At 48.8% G+C, this 9,331-nt stretch overlaps 1 long non-coding RNA gene across 2 annotated transcripts; it reads right to left on the bottom strand.

The window, feature by feature from the left end:
- Nucleotides 1-495: 495 nt before the first annotated feature.
- LOC308181624 lies at nucleotides 496-3,890 on the bottom strand. Of its 2 annotated transcripts, XR_013941521.1 has the most exons (4): nucleotides 3,540-3,890; nucleotides 2,920-3,065; nucleotides 2,605-2,683; nucleotides 496-2,504 (listed from the first exon to the last, which is right to left on the bottom strand). It is a non-coding gene; the product is annotated as an uncharacterized lncRNA (long non-coding RNA). The 2 variants fall into 2 exon arrangements; XR_013941520.1 differs by having other exon boundaries at nucleotides 2,920-3,890.
- Between the last annotated feature and the right edge of the window lie 5,441 nt (nucleotides 3,891-9,331).

Here is a 9,331-nt window from a genome sequence, read left to right as displayed (position 1 = left end):
CCAGGGAGAGCATTGCTAAATGTCAATGACCTGAGTGGTAGGACAGAGTGCATTCTCAGCAAGTTCATGGATGGTACCAAATCAGGGGGAGCAGGTGATAAGCTAGGGCAGGACTGCTGTTCAGAAGAAGAACAGCAGGCTGAAGGAATGAGCTGACAAGAGCCACAAAGCTCAGCAAAGAGAAGTGCGATATCCTGCATCTGGGACAGGGGAATTACTCCTTGCACAAGTATAGGCTGCAGGTTTATTTTATAGAAAGCAACTTTGGGAAAAATGTAAGGGTGATTTGTTGGAGAGTAGGCTGAATGTGAGCCAACGCTGTGCGCTTTCTGCAGGACGGGCAGCCAAACACTGGGCTCTATTAGCAATACAGGAGGCAGCAAGTCAAGGGTAGAGTTCACAGCCTGGTGAGACTAGAGGGTAGTCTCCATTTTTTTGCTGGAAAAAAAGAAAAAAAGTTGTGAAATCAGTTAGCAAAAAAGATAAGTTGCTCACAAGTGTGAGCCCAGAGGAGAACCATCAAATGGTCAAGGTGCTGAAGCACATGGCATGGGAGAAGAGGCTGGGGTTTGTTGAAGGGAAGTGACTGTTCTGTTGACCCCAGCTACCTAAGGGGAAGGTACAGAGAAGACATCCTTTCAGAGCTGCACAAAAATAGAAAAGCTGTGCTATCTCCATCTTTGGAGACACTCAGTCCTTAAGTGGACACTGCTCGGAGCAACATGACGTAGCTTGTGCTGCTTGGAGCAGCGGGTTGGACTAGATGACATGGTGAGGTCACTTTCAGCCTAAATTATCCTATGATTGTGCAATTACAAATGAGCCGAATGACTTGCATTGGACCAAGGAAGGTCTCTTGAGAAGATAGCTAGTCCTAATCTGAAAATTTAAGAAGACAGAAAATCTATTTCTACTGCTACTATGCGGTTTCAGCCAGCAGTATTAGAAGTGAACTCTTCCTCCCCTCTCAAATTGCCTTCTCAGCTGTGATATGTGAATAAAACAATGACTGTGCAGAAACCAGAGATAACCAATTTAATTTTATTTACAGTAACCCCCAGCCAAAAAGCAGATGTTCATTTTAGTGTGTTTTATTAGACACTCTCCCTGTTCTCTCAACAACTTCCACCACTTGTCATTGCTTCCTGGGAGGGTCCTCAGGACATGTCCACCTTTTTATGAAGTGCTGGTACAACCCCTAATACAGCTTCAGCTGGGATCTTCAGCCATGCTAGCAACACAAAACCAAACCAAAACAAAACAAAATCCTAAGAAAAACGTACACAAAGGACTTTTCCTCCCCCTGTAATTTTGGGCAGACAGATAGGTCATTCCCTAAGCCTCTATCTTCAGCTAGGAGGAAGCCCCTGAGAAGCAGGACATGAGGGCAGAAGGGGCAAATGTATCACGGACATTACCAGCGAACTGCTCGGGTGTGGGAGGTGACTCCACGCCTTCCCCATGGTGAGCAGGAGCGTGAGGAAGGCAGGGGACACAGCTGGCTGTCACTTCCCAATGCTTGCACTGGGATCCCCACACAAGTGAGGCTTTTGCAGGCAATTACTGCTTTCATATCACCACCGTGGCATGCAAGCGCTTTGGTCCTTGCTTGCATGTTGCTCAGACCACACAGGAGAAAAAAAGGCAGCTGTTTTCCTAAACAAAGCACTGTGGGGCTGCAGCTATGCTGTTCATCCAGGCTGTGTGACCTTTCTTTCTCCCCCAGCAAGCCCTGACAGCGTAGGGGTGCCCATAGGTACCGTGCTTTTCGGAGACGGTGTGGTGTGTCACCAGGCGGGTGTCCCAGCTGGGCAGTCACCTCGAGGCTGCTCAACACTTCAGAAGAGGCTTCGTTTTGCTTTTCTGATGGTGAAGAACAAGGAGAGGGTCTTCTGCCACAGAAAGGGGAGGGTGGGGTGCAGGATGCAGGATGTCCCGCAGTGGGACACCTGGCTCTGTAGCCTTAGCAAAGTGGTGGCGGGCCATTTCGCAGGTCTATCTACTCAGCCGCTGCCTAATTTGCCTGTGCCCTACAATGACTGCAGAAGAAAATGCCTGGGACCGAGAGGGAAAGCATCCAAACCCGAGCTGACACAGCTCATTTAGGCTTGGCAGGACTACTGTCAAGGAGCAGCCTTTCTGAATTCAATGCCAGTGAAAGGATGGGACTGGCAAAAGGACTCTCTGTTGCCTGTATTTCTTTCAGAAAACAAAACAAAAAAAAAACAACAAAAAAAACTTGTTTGTTGTGCCACCAGTCTTTGAGTAAGGGCTTTTGTGGGACGAAGGGTAGTGCTATGAGAATTTTACTCTGGTCTGGGGAGGAAAGGAAAAACAGGCCACAGTATTTATTTATTTTTTCCTTAAAACATGTAAGACAGAGAAAACAACACACATTGTTACACAGCAGCGATATGCAGCCATGGGCTCCCATAACTGCTCCTGGGTTTTCCAACTGGCTGCTGACCTCTTGGGATAGCCTTGGCTGGTCCAGCTTTAGCTTGCTGAAAGAAAAAGCACCAACAATTAAGACGCTACAGCTGATGTTCATGCAAGGTCCCCACTGATTATGTCGGGCTACTGATTCCAGTGAGGTTTAGGTACCCTGTATAACTTTGGGAAGGTGGGCTTGCGGGTCGCCACGGATGCTGCAGCTCTGGGTGCATGTCATCGATCAAGTCATCTGGCAACAACAAATACACATTTTTCAGGCACAGAAATTGCAGTTCTGGGCCGAGAAAGGTGGAGGAGGGAAGTGGCTCCGCCAGGCAAAGCAGACACATGGGCCACAGGGAAAGTGGTGAGCCTGGGAGACTTCCAGCTTCTGAAGCCAAACGCACATGTCAGGACCAGGGCGGGATGGAGGTGCACCCCAGCAGTCATTCCCATCCCTGTGGTTCCCTCCAGAAAGGTTTTTACCAGAAAGGAGCTGTGCTGTCCTGCTAGTCTGCACGGTGCGGGGATGACGACACCGGTGTGTGTTCCTCCACAGCCCCGTGTGGTCCTGCACCAGCCCCGGCCACGAGTACTCAGATCAGGACTTTGAGGACAGCTGGGATGGTGTGCTGTCAGAAACTGAAGGAACTGGACTAATGGAAAGTGCAGATCCTGTTTCTGTTTGACAGGACTTGAAATGTTCCCCTTTTCACTAGTCTACTTTTGTATCTTCACTAATCTTATCAAATAAAGTTAAAAATCAAGATTTCCAGGTTAAAAAAAAAAAAAAAAACAGTCATAATTGTCAGAAAGTGAAAGTAGACACGAATTAGATATTGACTTATATGAGACCATTTACTGGAAATATCACTCATAGCACAGCAAACACCAAACGCTGAGTTATTTTAAAGTCAAAAACTTTTGCTCCTAAGTTTCATCTCAAAAAAGAAAGAAAATAAAATCTCCAAAAAGACAGTGCTGTCGAGAACATTTTAATCTCGGATCATTTGAACAGCTGGAGGCGATGAATGCAAATTCAAAAACAAAGACGGGAAAGGAGAGGGGGTAACATAAATAAATAAATAAATAAGAACGCTTCCTACCAAGTCCAAGTCCTGCAAACCACAAAAGGTGCTTTGCGTTAGGACGCAACACGGACGATGTAGGGGTGGTTTGGGTCATCGGCCGAGCTTTCCCCATCCCCTGGTGTTTTATAGGTTCACCCCTCGGCTTTGGGGGGGGGGGGGGGGGGGTGATGCTGAAGGTCCCCGCAGGGGTGAGGTGTCCCGGGGGGGGGCCACCCGCTCGGGGAGCGGCGCGGGTGCCCTGCGGGACGAGGTGCCTGGATGGACGGTGCCGCTCAGCGGCGCGGCTCCGGCACTGCACGCCCCGTGGGGAGGAACCAACCCCTCGCCGGCTCCAGACAAAGGGAAACAAGAGCTTGGAACAAGGGTTGGAAGATGAGATGACCGAGACGGCTCCGGACAGGGGGTTCAGTGCTGCCAGGCTCAAAGTTCAGCCGTTGGGGGGGGGGGGGGGGGGGTCAGAGCTGCTGCGGGTCTTGTTTTTAAGGTCTCATTTCTTGGGCTTTAGTTCTTAAAACAGCAGTTGCAGCACAGTCAGGCCTGAGACTGCAATATCTGAAAATCCAGGCCTCCCCAGGAATCAACCCTAAAAAAATAACATCCCAAGCAAGGAGGACCCCATGGTACAGAGAATCCCAGTGGGCTAAGAACCAGGTGAAATGAAAATTATTATTATTATTTTTTTTTTTTCCCCAGATGACGCGAGGCTTCCGAAAGAGGATGTTTATACGAACCCTTGTTTTGTAAATCAGGGACTAGCAGCCCCCTGTGTTACACTGCAGCTGCTATTTACAGCGGATATTTAAGAAGGCATTTCAGTAAGAGGCTGGAGAGAGATGTGGAGACACAGTTTAGATTTCCTAGAGGATCTGGGCAGAGCAGAGCCCCCCTCCTGCCCTGTGTGTCCCTTACCTGTCCCTGCTGTGCCCCCCCCGCTGCTGCTGGCATGCTGGAGCAGTGCTGGGCACAGGGGGACATGCCCCCAGCCCCTGCCATGGCACAGATAAGAGCAGTGATAAGCTAACAGATGGCAGGTCCGAAGGGGAGCCGCTGCCGCCGATGCAGGCTGGCGGACAAACATTCCTGCTCTGGCAGCTGGAACAACGGTAGCGCCAATGAAACATGAACAATTTCCTCCCTGCCAGCAAAGAAAATAGCTCCGGGGAGAAGCCAGGGAGAATAATTGTCAGCCTCCTCTAGGTATCATGGGAACAGGGGCCGTTCAGTGAGCCCGGCGTAAACAACAGCTCCTTATTTTTGATACGGAATGAAGCTAAAAGCTGAATTCAGAGCAATTGCTGAATCAGCTGCCCCGGTGCCCACCTCCTGCCGATCTTTCCTCGGAAATGACTGCAGCGAGGCACGCAGGAGTTTCACTGCCACCAAAATGGGCTCGTAGCAGAGGGCGACTCTCCCATCACAGTGCGGTGCAGATAGGACAGATGCTTCGCATTCTTGTTGCTCTCTTCTCTGCAGAAGATGCTGATCATTGCTGCAGTGAAATTCCTCCCAGCTCCAGCCCCTCTCCCGGGACTCAGGCAGGTCTCTCTGTCTGTCTTCAGATGCTTTTTTTTAATTTTTATTTTTTATTTTAGCCACAGTTAAAATACTCTGCAGCCTTACAACGTGTGCCACAGGCCTGGGAGTGTGTCCCCATAAGCTTTGGCAGCAGCAAGCAGGGCAGACCCTGGCTCTCACAACAATGCAACGGGCATCTCCACTGATGCCCAGAGAGCTAGACCAAAGCAGAAGCCCTGCAAACTTCGGTAAAGTCAAAATCCTGTAAACACTTGGATGCGTTCGTGATATAACACATCCAAGAACGGTGCTGTTCAGTTTAGTGCGACTGCTCCTCGTGGAGGAACGGCGTCAGGCTGCCACAATAGCTGCGCTCTGCTAGGGCAGGCCTGTCGCACCCAGGCTTTCCAGCAGCAGCTAGTTATGGATGCAAAGGGAATAATAAAAGAATAGGGCAGACATACCCCCCTGATACATTTTCCCAGTTTCCAGTAACATCCTAGCATAGTACCTTGCTTTTTGGCTCCTGATGTAGGGAAGGTCCTTTTACCTCCAGAGGAATTCAGCGGATGCTCCTGTCCTCGTCCCAGCAGGTACCAAGGCCCTCTCCAAGCAGGGACTCGAGCTTTGCTGTGGTCATTTTATGCCTCGTCCTCTACCTCACCCAAATGTGCAGATCAGCCTAGCTGAGAGGTTTCTCTGAAACAAAGGGTTTGTGTATGGATGGTGCAGTAAATACATGGATACTGGCTTCTCCTGTCTGCAGTAACCCACTGGTTCTGGTATAAGAAAATTGATGAATACAAAGCTGCCATGAAGACACACATTGTAAAGAGAACAGATGCTGTGAAAAAAATATATAAATAAAATAAAGTAAAATAATACAAAATGTTTATCTACCCAGGGCTCAGAGAGCAATTTCCTTTCATATTCCACAGCCTGGAACACGCACAGACCGAGAGAAGTTCATAAAAGGCCTGCTTGGCCCTTATCACCCTTGTTTCTTCTCCTTTCTCTTCCTCAGTCCTGCTCACTCCCCCTCAGCCCCTGCTCTCATTTCCTCCATCACAGACACAGCAGAAACAACACCGATAGGAAGCATGTTTTCCTCCGCTGGGCTGCTCACGCTGCTCCAAAATGAATTCTCTAGCCATCATCTCTCCTCAAACCTCAGCTGTGGGAAAAGTCTCATGGGGAAAAAGGAAACCCAGGTGATCCCTCTAAACCTGTTTTTTTTTTTTCCCCCTCATCTGGTTCGGGAGGGCGGGGAGGGGGGGAATCTGCACATTCCTGTAACAGTAAACAATAACTGAGCGTCTCTGGCATTTCTCAGGGAAAGACCTGAACATATTTTGCCAGGAAGGTTGTTTGAATGCTACTGCAGCCCTGTCAGTCTTCATTTCTGTATGTAAGGCCCCAAATCATGCAAGCCTTGGGTGGAGCAGAGGTGGGAAGCGGAGCTGTGGTGCGCCTGGGGTTGGGGTTGGTTTCTGCAGCAGCCATGGCATGATTTTTTTTTTTCCCTCCCCAGAGCCCATATTCCACGACTGCACAGCACAGTGCTATCCCCTGTGCCCCAAGGCTTCCTTTCATTTTCCCCATGCAGAATTTTGCCGTGCTTGAGCGGCTCTGCCTATTTTGCTCTCCCTGGGAGCTGGCCTGGGAAGCGAGGGGAGCCCGGGGATGCCTCCCTCTCCTGCCTCTCCCTCTCCCACCGCTCCACAAAAGCCACAGTGTTCCCTGTCCCCAGCTGACTCGTCCTCGCCCAGGTCCCCCCTTTTCCTTGCCTGTCTCCAGCGATCAGCTCACGCATGCCTGGCTTTGCACAACAGAGCTGGGCTGTGTGTGAGCGCCAGGCGCCCGCACAAAGCAGAAGCGCTGCCCGCAGAGGAAATGTCAATACGGGAACACCAGGCTATTTACAAAACCTGTCTTCATCCTGCTCGGGGGCTGTGAAAACAGCCGTACCTGCTTCTCCTCCTGGAGAATTCTCCTCTTGATTTTAGCCAAACGTGGGGAGTCTCGTGTTTCTGTTGTTGCAGAACCCCTTTTTTTTTTCTTCTTTTTTTTTTCTTCTTTTTTTTTTTCTTTCTTTTTGCCAGCACAAAAGAGAGCACAACATGTTCAGAAATAGCGCGGTGCAGCCACACCAACTATTCTGGGGACTCGTAGGAGGATGTGGAAAGCAAAGATAATTCATTCTTTCACAGCTGATCAGTCACCAGTGCTCCTTTGGTTTTAGCCATTTGACATTTTTCTGCTTCAGAACCACCGGATCCGGTTCTGTCCTCGTCAATACCATAAACTATTTTCTCCCTCAGTGTGGAGTCCACAGCAGGGAAGAGGCCAAATCCTCCCTGACACACTGATTTTGGCATGTTTCCCAAAATACGTACATACAACACATTGCAAGTGTCCACCAATACTACCTATGTCCTGGGAGACCCCAAAAAACACATCTGGGGCAGATGTGCCCCAAGGAGCCCTGCTGACAGGCAGCACCCACCAGCCCGGGCTCAGCATCATGCTGCCAGAGTCCCCTGCTTTTATATCACAGCTGGCACCCGTCCCACTGAGGCAGAGGCTGGCAGGCTGAGCTGCAGCTCATGCTTTTTTGATGCAGGCTAAGTGCGGAGGGAGCAAAGGGTGCAGAGCCCAGCGTGGTGCCTCGGCCTCTCGCAGGGGTCTCAGCCTGTCTGCCGGTGGGAAAAGCAAGGTTTGGCATCTGCCCACACCCAAATACCTGGCAAGAGTATTGTCACTGCTCCTACAGACTTATTCCATCACTGTGGGCAACTTCTCTTTCCCTAAGAGGCTTCCCGTATTGACATCAAGATGTTTTTTTTCACCATTCGGAGGTGTTGTTTATAGTCACTGATGTTTCTAAGCACTTTGAGAGAAGTGGTTTCATCTTTGCTTTTAGGAACATTATTGGACTGATGTGGTGGAAGAGCCCCAAAGACTGCTCTTCATGGCAAGCGATGCTAAGATAAATTTGACCACAAAAATCCCATTAATTTCCACATGTCACTGAGTTCTCAAGTTGTCTTGGAAGAGTCTTTCACTGGAGCACAACATCTGTTCTGGCTCAGAAAGATGGTAGTAAACATCACATCTTAATTAAAGCGGTGCATACAGTCGTGGGAGACATACCTAGAGAAAGATCTCAGTGGCTCTGCTCCCAGGTGCTGGCTCAAAATGTCCCTTACTTTCTCCTTGTCTTGGTGAACGCTGAGTCTCTCACAGTAAAAACAGAGCTGAGAGGAAATGAAGTAAAAGGACACTGCCCCCTCTTGGCAGAGTGTCCTTTTGCTGCAGAAAATAGCAATAAATTTCACCACCAGCTCGCTAAGAAAGCCCCCCTGGACATCACTTCAGAGGTAACAGGTGTGGGTTGCACCTTCAGTTCAGTTTCTGTTGCATGGAGGGACTTGCATTTTGCTCTTCTTTTCACTGCAGTGGAAATCTCCCTCTAAATGCATTGACTTCAGCCAGCCAGGCACAAATCAGAGCAATCTTTGTATATTAGCTACTATCATCTCAGTCAGTCTCACAAATGTTTCTCCTAAATTTCCCTTTCTTTCAGATCTGGCAGGAGGAGTAACACAATAATCATCTCACCTGAATATGAATACAACAGGTTCAAGAAACTGCTTTCACCTGGACCCTTTCAACACTCAACTGGACCCTTGTCCAGTTGAGTGTTGAAATATCCACTGTTGGAAATTTCAGTGCCTCTTCTGGGCAGCACCCTCACTGGGGAAAAAATACACATACTTACTTATATGCAATCAGATTTTCACATGATACAATTGCTTACAGCTGGCTCTTTTCTCTTTGCTGTGTAGTATGATATCCTTTTACTCTGGGTTACCCTGGCTCTGTCTTTCTCTATAATTCTCCTTTAGGCAAGGCTGAAAAGGTAGGAGCAAATCCCATCCTTGGTTCCTTGGTCACGGGGCAACAATCATCTGTGTATTCTTTGAAACCTCAACAGACCCCAAGATGTTTCAGATTAAGTATTCCATGATCAAAAGCCAAGATCTTCCAGGAGAGCTTTCTTTTCCATCAAAAATTTTATATCCAGCACTAGGGTTGAAGTGGGAAGATATAGCCTAGGCTACTAATTTATTTTCTATTTTGGGTTTATCCTTCCTTTGATAGCTGAGCTGGATTTACACCTCTTGGTATAATCTGATGCTGGTACAAGCATGTGTTTTGCTGTTGGAGGCATAACAAAAAGCTTGTCCCACAATCCAGGACATAGCTCATTCCTCGTAGATCTTTTAGTC

This window comes from Anser brachyrhynchus, assembly GCF_964034855.1.
Source record: "Anser brachyrhynchus genome assembly, chromosome: 1".
Classification (NCBI taxonomy): domain Eukaryota; kingdom Metazoa; phylum Chordata; class Aves; order Anseriformes; family Anatidae; genus Anser; species Anser brachyrhynchus.
Note: the sequence above shows the minus strand (reverse complement) of the source record. Positions and strands in the feature narration are given on the sequence as shown.